Source organism: Triticum aestivum, chromosome 5D (genome assembly GCF_018294505.1).
Source record: "Triticum aestivum cultivar Chinese Spring chromosome 5D, IWGSC CS RefSeq v2.1, whole genome shotgun sequence".
Lineage (NCBI taxonomy): Eukaryota > Viridiplantae > Streptophyta > Magnoliopsida > Poales > Poaceae > Triticum > Triticum aestivum.
Window position 1 is genome coordinate 8,452,035 of NC_057808.1, and position 9,340 is coordinate 8,461,374.

Here is a 9,340-nt window from a genome sequence, read left to right on the forward strand (position 1 = left end):
ATAAAAGAAACGGTGAAAGGCCAGATCTGAGAACGCAGAAACAGAGAGAGACAGAGAGACAGATCCAATCTCGGAGGGGCTCTCGCCCCTCCCATGCCATGGAGGCCAAGGACCAGAGAGGAAACCCTTCTCCCATGTAGGGAGGAGGTCAAGGAAGAAGAAGAAGAAGGGGGCCCCTCTCCCCCTCTCTTCCGGTGGCGCCAGAACGCTGCCGTGGCCATCATCATCATCACCGCGATCTTCACCAACACCTCCGCCACCGTCACCAACATCTCCATCACCTTCCCCCCTCTATCTACAGCGGTCCACTCTCCCGCAACCCGCTGTACCCTCTACTTGAACATGGTGCTTTATGCTTCATATTATTATCCAATGATGTGTTGCCATCCTATGATGTCTGAGTAGATTTTCGTTGTCCTATTAGTGGTTGATGAATTGCTATGATTGATTTAATTTTTTTGTGGTTATGTTGTTGTCCTTTGGTGCCCATCATATGAGCGCGCGTGTGGATCACACCGTAGGGTTAGTTGTATGTTGATAGGACTATGTATTGGAGGGCAAGAGTAACAGAAGCTTCAACCTAGCATAGAAATTGATGCATACCGGATTGAAGGGGGACCAATATATCTTAAAGCTATGGTTGGGTTTTACCTTAATGAATGTTAGTAGTTGCGGATGCTTGCTAATAGTTCCAATCATAAGTGCATAGAATTCCAAGTCAGGGATGACATGCTAGCAGTGGCCTCTCCCACATAAAACTTGCTATCGGTCTACTAAAGTAGTCAATTTCTTAGGAACAATTTTTGCAACTCCTACCACCACTTTTCCACACTCGCTATACTAACTTTATTGTGTCTTTATCTAACAGCCCCTACTTTTTATTTATGTGCTCTTTATTATCTTGCAAACCTATCCTACAACACCTACAAAGTACTTCTAGTTTCATACTTGTTCTAGGTAAAGCGAACGCTAAGCGTGCGTAGAGTTGTATCGGTGGTCGATAGAACTTGAGGGAATATTTGTTCTACCTTTAGCTCCTCGTTGGGTTCGACACTCTTACTTACCGAAAGAGGCTACAATTGATCCCCTATAGTTGTGGGTTATCACGGTTCATCTCAATGAAGCCCAAGAGGATATTAACAATGGCGGTTCGTAGATAGGCTTAGTAGAGGGCCCAAACCCGAAGGCGGCTTAAGGCCCACGAATATAAACCTCCATGTATATGTAGACTTGTATTGTAAGGCATGTAAGAAAAGTCACCGAGTCGGACACGTTGCATGAGCCGGCCGGGACTCTTTAGGCCGCAGGGCGTCAACCCGTGTATATAAGGGGACGACCCAGCGGCGGCTTAGGACAAGAAACAACAGATCGAGAGCCAGGCCAAGCGTATTCGCTCCCTCGTCATCGAAACCCTAGCAATACCACCTCAAACTAGATTAGGCCTTTACCTTCACCGCAAGGGGCCGAACCAGTATAAACTCCTCGTGCCCTTTGTCCTGATTAACCCCTTTAAGCTAACATTGTTGCGATGGCTCCACGTCTAAGTCCTCACACTAGGACATCTGCCGTGACAATTCCACGACAGTTGGTGCAGTTCTAAGCAAAGCGTCGTGGCAGGATCTACGTGTGAAGCGGAGTACATAGCTACTTCAGAAGTAGCAAATGAAGGAGTCTGGATGAAGGAGTTCATATCCGATCTATGTGTCATACCTAGTGCATCGGGTCCAATGAAAATCTTTTGTGACAATACTGATGCAATTGCCTTAACAAAGGAATCCAGATTTCACAAGAGAACCAAGCACATCAAGAGACGCTTTAATTCCATCCGCGATCAAGTCAAGGAGGGAGAGATAGAGATTTGCAAGATACATACGGATCTGAATATTGCAGACCCGTTGACTAAGCCTCTCTCACAATCAAAACATGATCAGCACCAAGACTCCATGGGTGTTAGAATCATTACTGTATAATCTAGATTATTGACTCTAGTGCAAGTGGGAGACTGAAGGAAATATGCCCTAGAGGAAATAATAAAGTTGTTATTTATATTTCCTTATATCATGACAAATGTTTATTATTCATGCTAGAATTGTCAAACAAAGTGTCACTAGTATGCCTCTACTTGACTAGCTCATTGAATCAAAGATGGTTAAGTTTCCTAGCCATTGACATGACTTGTCATTTGATTAACGGGATCACATCATTAGAGAATGATGTGATTGACTTGACCCATTCCGTTAGCTTAGCATTCGATCGTTTAGTATATTGCTATTACTTTCTTCATGACTTATATATTTTCCTATGACTATGAGATTATGCAACTCCCGAATACCGGAGGAACACTTTGTGTGCTACCAAACGTCACAACGTAACTGGGTGATTATAAAGGTGCTCTACAGGTGTCTCCGATGGTACTTGTTGAGTTGGCATAGATCAAGATTAGGATTTGTCACTCCGATTGTCGGAGAGGTATCTCTAGGCCCTCTCGGTAATGCACATCACTATAAGCCTTGCAAGCAATGTGACTAATGAGTTAGTTACGGGATGATGCATTACGGAATGAGTAAAGAGACTTGCCGTAACGAGATTGAACTAGGTATTGAGATACCGACGATCGAATCTCGGGCAAGTAACATACCGATGACAAAGGGAACAACGTATGTTGTTATGCGGTTTGACCGATAAAGATCTTCGTAGAATATGTAGGAGCCAATATGAGCATCCAGGTTCCGCTATTGGTTATTGACCGGAGACATGTCTCGGTCATGTCTACATAGTTCTCGAATCCGTAGGGTCCGCACGCTTAACGTTCGGTGACGATCGGTATTATGAGTTTATGTGTTTTGATGTACCGAAGGTAGTTCAGAGTCCCGGATATGATCACGGACATGACGAGGAGTCTCGAAATGGTCAAAACATAAAGATCGATATATTGGATGACTATGTTTGGACATCGGAAGGGTTCCGAGTGAGTTCGGGCATATACTGGAGTACCGGGGGGTTACCGGAACCCCCCGGGGAGTTTAATGGGTCTTATGGGCCTTAGTGGAGAGAGAGGGGGCTGCCAGGGCATGCCGCGCGCCCCCTCCCCCTCAGGTCCGAATTGGACTAGGAAGCGGGGGGGCGGCGCCCCCCTTTCCTTCTCCCTCTCTCCTCCTTCCTTCTCTCCTACTCCTACTACATGGAAGGGGGGAATCCTACTCCCAGTGGGAGCAGGACTACCCATGGGACGCGCCATAGGAGGGCCGGCCCTCCCCCTCCTCCACTCGTTTATATACGGGGGAGGGGGGCACCCCATAGACACACAAGTTGATCATTGATCTCTTAGCCGTGTGCGGTGCCCCCCCCCCTCCACCATAATCCACCTCGGTCATATCGTCGTAGTGCTTAGGCGAAGCCCTGCGCCGGTAGCTTCATCATCACCGTCATCACGCCGTCGTGCTGACAAAGCTCTCCCTCGAAGCTCTACTGGATCGTGAGTTCGTGGGACTTCACCGAGCTGAACGTGTGCAGATCGTGGAGGTGCCGTACGTTCGGTACTGGGATCCGTCGATCGTGAAGACGTACGATTACATCAACCGCATTGTCATAATGCTTCCGCTTTCGGTCTACGAGGGTACGTGGACAACACTCTCCCCTCTCGTTGATGTGCATCACCATGATCTTGCGTGTGCGTAGGAATTTTTTGAAATTACTATGTTCCCCAACAAGAAGGGCCAAGAGGTGGCGCGCGCCTCCCCCCTGCCCAAACCGAATTGGACAAGGGGTGGGGGCGCGGCCCCCTCCTTTCCTTCTCCCTCTCCCTCTCTTTCCTTTCTCTCCTAGTAGGACTCCCTATGCTTGGCGCGTCCCCTAGGCCGGCCGCCTCCTCCCTCCCTCCTTTATATACGGGGGAGGGGAGCACCCCAAAGACACACAAGTTGAGTCTTAGCTATGTGCGGTGACCCCTCCACAGTTACACACCTCGGTCATATCGTCGTAGTGCTTAGGCGAAGCCCTGCACCGGTAACTTCATCATCACCGTCACCATGCCGTCGTGCTGACGAAACTCTCCCTCGGCCTCAACTGGATCAAGAGTTTGAGGGACGTCACCGAGCTGAACGTTTTCAGATCACGGAGGTGCCGTACGTTCGGTACTTGGATCGGTTGGATCGTGAAGACGTTCGACTACATCAACCGCGTTACTAAACGCTTCCGCTTTCGGTCTACGAGGGTACGTGGACACACTCTCCCGTCTCGTTGCTATGCATCTCCTAGATAGATCTTGCGTGATCGTAGGAAATTTTTGAAATACTACGTTCCCCAACAGTCAGGTAATCACTAAGATACATTAATGATCTCTTGGAAAAATATGCAGGCATGTCACACATCAGGTCACTGCAATTTTCCCAGGCTTCTTGGCTTTTCTCCTTATTCCTCACAAGCTCTAGATAATCACTTCAGTAAACCAATTAAGGAGTTAACTTCTAGATAGTTAAACATGACTTTGTGATCTTCAACTCACTGGTTACTTTGTAAGGTTAAAATACTATACATATACTGCATTCTTCCTCACACACCACTTCTATGAAAAAGACATGCCATGGTTCTATTTGGTAGATGCCACCGTACTGGTTTCATCTTTCAGAATCCACTAAATAGAACACAAATTGAACAAACAATAATATTTCACATATAATCCGTCCTTAAGTAAGGTAAGAGTGCTTTTGATTTACCTCTCAACCAGAAGGCAACAGGAAATCAAGGATGTCCACCTTCTTCAGCCACCATATGGTCCCATGTTTTCAGTCTCTCCAAAATCTTGTGAGAACGACCATTGAAAGAAGAGTTCCTTCAGAAAAAAGGAGAACATGGTGATACGAAGAGGATGGTTGGCAAATTGCGCCGGTGAGGAGAGCCAAGGCATGAACCTACAGCGGCCAGAGCCAAGGCACGAACCTACAGCGGCCATGCTCTCCATTAATCCACTACAAAGCACTTATTCCAAGTGCAAACTGAGCAATGAAATTAAATTGAATTGGTTCTGGTAGAGGGACGCAACCTGATCGACATTCCGGTCGAGGATCCTTCCTTCTTATGGCAGTCAAGTCCAATCCGTGTCGGGTACTCCTTGGTTTTGTGTTGGAGAAGGACACGGATTCCAACTCGATCCAGGACTCCAACTCGATCCAGAGCAGAGAAGCACCGCATGGGAGCAGGAGGTTGGAGATTGTGGAGGGGAAGGAGAACAATATGATTGGCTAGATGCAGACTCTGGATCGGTTAGGTTTCTCACTCGTCCTCGAGTTGGACACAAATGCAATTTTGGGTTCTCTTCCGCTAGCTACCCGGCGTTAATTTTGAACTACCACATGAATGACATGGATAAGAAGCTCCCTGAATTGCATGGGATGCTTAAGACGACAAAGCAGGATATGAAGAAAGGCATGCATCAAGTAGTGTTGATGGTGCACGACTCAGCAAAGTTCAAAAAGAGTTGGTCCGAGGCTAAGGCAAAGGGCAAGGAGAAGGGAGGAGTGTTGGAAGACTACCATTGCAGGCTCAACCAGAGGGACCGAGTCCCACGTAGATCACGCACGATACGTGCTCCACTCCCACTAGCATGTTGTGCATGTCCTTGTATGTAGCTCGGTTGTTAACCTCTCTGTACTTGTATATTATCCCCTTTGTGGGCATCAATGATAATCAGTGTGTGATTCCATCGTTCTACTAGGAGTTCTGACCTCCGTCACTGAGCTTAATTCAAGACCGGACTCGAAGAATGTTTGCTTTGATTACAAGGAACCCAGTCAATGGACAAGGAATTACAGCAAGTTTCTTGCCGAGAAGGACAAGAAGGGTGGTGGAAGTTTGACTTCCACCAAAGGTACACTTGTTGTATATATGTTATAGATATTTACCTTGCTGACATACCTAATAGCTCTTGGGTATTTGCTACCAGATCGGTTGTTCATACACGCATATCGATGCATGGGATGGTAAGAACTAGCTAGGCCAACCGGGTGAAGGGAGGTCGATATCCGAGTCGACTACAAAGCAAGAGTTGTTGCCACTAGTAGAAAAAGGGCCTAATGTGAAGCACATTAGTCCCGGTTTGTAACTGAACCGGCACTACCATTAGTGCCGGTTTCAACGGCTAGGCGGGCGGAGCTCATTAGTACCAGTTCGTGGCGAACCTTTAGTACCGGTTCGTGCCACGAACCGGTACTAAAGAGGCTGTGGCACGCCGTGGTCAGGCTGGGGCGCCACCAGCACCTTTAGTACCAGTTCATGCCACAAACCGGTACTAGAGGTTTTTAGTTGATCCTTTCTGCAGCGGTTTTTTAGTCTCACCTCGCTCCGCTAACAGGGTTTTTACCACCTTAAATATGTTACTTCTCAAACTATCACAACCACTTGGTCTTCATTGAACTCTATGTGTAGAATTTGTGGCCACAATATGAGTCTTCTCCGGTTTCTAAACCGGTGAGAAGACTCATATTGACAATTCAGATTGTACACAAAAAGATCATTGTTGATCAATGTATTTTTGATGTATTTCTCTGTAAAGAAATATAAGAGCATTTAGATCACTATTTTAGTAATCTAAATGCTCTTATATTTCTTTACAGAGGGGGCATATTTTTACATGTTTACACATAGCAGTAGTGCGTTTTGGCTGAAAGGCGGTACTAATCAATGTATTTTTTATGTATATTTTTACATGTTTACACAATCTCTTTCGAAGTATCAGGGTTTCGGATGAAAACTCATCTGTTACAAAAGGCGTTTCATTTAGTACCGGTTCTAAGGTTGGGGCCCCACCAGCACCTTTAGTACCGGTTCGTGGCATGAACCGGTACTAGAGTTTTTTAGTTGATTCTTTCTGCAGCTGTTTTTTAGTCCCACCTCGCCAAGCGAGAGGCACTCGTAGCGGTTTATAAGCCCTGAGTGCAGAGACGATGAAGGAGAGGCGCAATGCTCACCTACACGTTGCTTAGCTTCAGGCCTTGAAATGGTGTAGACTGCACGGAGCTATGTGTAGTTTCTCAAGGCCTGAAGCTATGCAACGTGCAGGTGAGCATTGCGCCTCTCTTTTATTTTTAATAACTTATTACAACTCCGGACTTTTTTTGCATTCACTATGCACCATTCAAAGCCACGTCATCAACTTTCAACCCTTTCTGACATAATTTGCTACTTTTTATTCATTTACTGATTTGTTTGGAGAGCTAAATGACCATGAAATTGAAAAGCACTACAAAATGAACTCTGAAAAGGTTGAAACTTGGCATGGTATCATCATTTCACCCACATAGCATGTGCAAAAAAGTAGAGAGGGTTACGGCAAAAACTGGATGCACTTCGTGTACAAACTGGACAATCTCTTTCGAAGTATCAAGGTTTCGAACGAAAACTCATCTGTTACACCGGCACTTCAAAATTTTAATAACTTATTACAACTCCGGACTTTTTTTGAGTTCAGTATGCACCATTCAAAGCCACTTCATCAACTTTCAACCCTTTCTGATATAATTTGCTATTTTTCATTCATTTACTGATTTGTTTAGAGAGTTAAATGACTGTGAAATTGAAAAACACTACAAACTGAACTCTGAAAAGGTTGAAACTTGGCATGGTATCATCATTTCACCCACATAGCATGTGCAAAAAAGTAGAGAGGGTTACGGCAAAAACTGGATGCACTTCGTGTACAAACTGGACAATCTCTTTCGAAGTATCAGGGTTTCGGACGAAAACTCATCTGTTACACCGGCACTTCAAAATTTTAATAACTTATTACAACTCCGGACTTTTTGCGTTCAATATGCACCATTCAAAGCCACTTCATCAACTTTCAACCCTTTCTGACATAATTTGCTATTTTTCATTCATTTACTGATTTGTTGAGCGAGCTAAATAACCGTGAAATTGAAAAGCACTACAAAATGAACTCCGAAAAGGTTGAAACTTGGCATGGTATCATCATTTCACCCCACATAGCATGTGCAAAAAAGTAGAGAGGGCTACGGCAAAAACTGGATGCACTTTGTGTACAAACTGGACAATCTCTTTCGAAGTATCAGGGTTTCGGACGAAAAATCATCTGTTACATCGGCACTTCAAAATTTTAGTAACTTATTACAACTCGAGACGTATTACCAATTTGAATATAATGATAAAACACACTAATATTAAACATAAGAAAAAAGAATCACTGAAAAATCTATTTTTAAAGTTAAGTTATTCACAAACTAGTGATTCACACAAATTTCAAATAACTCAAATTTAAAATATTCAAATTTTTTGTACCTAAAGCAAAAATATTCACAAAGAAACTCTAAATACAGCAAAAAACTACTCAAAAATAAATAGAAGAAAATAAGTAAAGCAGAAAAGAAAAAAAAACTATATAAAAAAATATTTGCGCGCTGCCTAGTGGGCCTACTCGGCCTTGGGCGTGGTTATGCAGGCCCATAAGGTCCAGCAGGCTAACAGGGCAGCGCGGCAAAGTTAGGCCCAGAAGCCTGCTTTAGAGAGGAGCTCGAAGGAGCAGCCGCGGCTGGGTTTATAAACCAGTGCGGCTGCCCATCGCTCGGCGAGGTGGGACTAAACTTTGTGCACCGCGGGATGGGAGCGCACCCTCTTTAGTACCGGTTCGTGGCTCGAACCGGTACTAAAGGGCGGGTCTTTAGTACCGGGTGGAGCCACCACCCGGTACTAAAGAGGGTTCGCTTCCTGCCGCTCGGCCTGCCAAATTTGACCTTAAGTACCGGTTGGTGGCTCCAACCGGTACTAAAGACCTCTCCTATATATACAGCACTTACGAAAATTTCAGTTAGTTTCTTCTTCTTCTTCGTCACGCCGGCCCGTCCACGTTCCCGTCGCGCGCGCCCGTCCCCGTCCCCGTCCCCGTCGCCGTCCCCGTCGACGACGCCGCCCCCGTCGCCGTCGCCGCGCGCGCGCCTTCCCCGTCGTACTTCGATCGCGCGCGCCAGCGCCCCCCCCCCCCGGCTGTACGTCGCCGCCCGGGCCCATCTCCGTCGCCGCCCCCCGTCGCCTCGCATCACCGGTCGTCGCCCCGCTGTAAGATCGACCGCGCCTCGGCCCTGCCGGCCGCCGGCCTCACACACACACACAAACAGAGACATATTTTTCTTAATGATTTTTTCTGTTTTCTGTTTTTTAGTTTTTTATAGTTTTAGTTTATATAAATGTTAGATTAATGTCAATTGTTAGATGATTATATATAGAAATGTTAGATAGTAATGTCAAATGTTAGATGAATTAGGTATAAATATATCTTAGATTGTCAAATGTTAGATGAATTAGATGAATTAGCTAGATATTAATGTTAGAT